The sequence below is a fragment of the Choloepus didactylus genome, chromosome 10 (assembly GCF_015220235.1).
Source record: "Choloepus didactylus isolate mChoDid1 chromosome 10, mChoDid1.pri, whole genome shotgun sequence".
Classification (NCBI taxonomy): Eukaryota; Metazoa; Chordata; class Mammalia; order Pilosa; family Megalonychidae; genus Choloepus; species Choloepus didactylus.
The window spans coordinates 12,213,109-12,215,214 of NC_051316.1; the positions used below are offsets into that span (position 1 = coordinate 12,213,109).

The 2,106-nt window shown below is 34.9% G+C and overlaps 1 pseudogene; it reads right to left on the minus strand.

Moving 5' to 3' along the window:
* Nucleotides 1-214: 214 nt before the first annotated feature.
* On the minus strand, nt 215-782 carry LOC119505233 (annotated as a pseudogene).
* Between the last annotated feature and the right edge of the window lie 1,324 nt (nt 783-2,106).

The window sequence follows — 2,106 nt, forward strand, 5'->3', positions numbered from 1 at the left end:
CCTCAAAACAAATGCAAGATCAATATCAAATGGAGTCTTTTTGTTCTTACAAAGTTTACATGTTTACATACATATTTATGTTTCTTGGCCTGTTTGTAAAAGCTATTTAGTATTTTGAATATTATCTTTTATTTAATATTTGTTGCAAGTTTTTTTTAACTAACTTTGGTATCATTTTCTATATTTTTTCTCTAACTCTTTATTATATATTTCTTTACAAATCTTTAAGAACAAATGACACCTTCACTTGATCAGCCACCTTCTTGACACTTCAGTGCCTCAACAATAGCAAGAGCAAATTCAAAGCTGATTTCAGGATCCTGGCTGGTAAGAATAAGGCCATCCTTCTCCACATGGTTCTCTGAGTAGCTGTAGTGATTTCCAGTCATCATTTTGTCTTTAGCAAGTGGGTGTGTTGTAACTTTGCTTCCAAAACCTATTTCATGAGCCAATAGAGCTGTAGGACCTGCAGAGATGGTGGCTATGAAACCCTTCCTATTTACTTTTTCTTTCAATCTCTCTCTCTCAGCACCAAACTTGGGTAAATCCTGTACACCAAGATTACCTCCTGGCAGAACCATCACATCATATGGTCCCTCTCTTTTGGCGTCTTCAAGACTGGTATCAGGACAAATGACATCTCTGCTACAGTGTACTGGCTCTTTTCCAGCCAAATCTGCAAAAGTGACTTTAATTCCAGCTCATCTCATGACATCCACAAGGTTGACCACCACCATCTCTGCTCTTTTAGCCAGAATGACTAGAACTCTTTTGGAAGTCATTTCATTTTTTTTTTTTTTTTTTTTTGAAGACTGAAGCCTCTTCTCTTCCTACAGACCCAATGTAACTGAATTTTAAACAAGCATTTCTTGCAGTTAAGTATTTCATGTGTCTGGTATTTGTACAATATTATCTTAGTGAGATAGATCCATGCTGTTATTTATTTTCATTGTGGTGTACTATTCCATGGTTTGGACAGCCACAATTTATGTATATATTCTACTGTTGATGGATATTTTTTCAAATTGGGGCTATCATAAAATACTTTGTTAGGAATTTTTTTTACATATCTTTTGGTGCACATATCATTTAGCATATATTTATGTTTGACACAGATGGAGAGGTGAAATGTTGAGTCCTAGGTGAAGCATATATTCTACTTTACAGATAATTCTAAAGAGTTTTCATAAAGATACTATCAGCATAACTGAAAGGTATATATAGTTCATTTTGTATATATATAATGAAAGAATTAAACTTGTTTTGAGTTACAAATCCAAAATATCTATTAGAAATGTATAAACATCTAAAAAATCTAACTACTTTCATTAGAAAAACAAAAATAGCTCTATCATTCATTGGAGAATGGGAAAACAGTTTCTTTTCTATGTTAAAATGAGAAAAAGAATGCTTTGAAGGAATGTAATATTTTTAGTTCTTCCGATGATCATTTATAGAATCCTCTACTTCTCCTGTAGAAATCTGAGGTCCCAATCAGGTATTACCTTTTTTCTTGATTAAAACAGCATCTTTTTACACTTGAACATATATATGTGGTGCTGGGTAATCTACTAATCACAAGATGACTTTCTATCACCAGGAAGGTGATTTTTACAAAAGGAATATATTGTACTGACACTTGGACTTGATTGTTGTAGCTGGAAAATGACCATGATTAGAGCAGAAAAGCAAAAGGAAATGCATAGGATCCTCCAGAAAGCAAAGCTGTGGCTGAAATTCTTGTCCTAGGCACCAGAAAAACAAGTGGATTTGGTGCTCCTTTGTTCTGACCTGATGTCTTGATTTCCATGTTTTACTCATTCTCCTTTCCATAGTATTTGTCACATACCTTTAGGCAATGCAGACTCTAAACAGGGTTGTAGATCCAAAATTTGGGAACAATATCTGGAAAAGCAATGAATTCTGGGGTCAGAAGTCCAAAATCTGAAGGACCATGCTTCCTCTGAAAGCTGTGGCTTGCTAGCAATCCATAGTGTTCTTCAAATTCTGCCTCCGTCACTTGGCCATCTTCTCTCTCTCTCTTCTCAGTCTGTGCTCAAATTTCCTCTCAGTTTCTCAGAGCTGGGAAGCATCCATTTTCTGTAT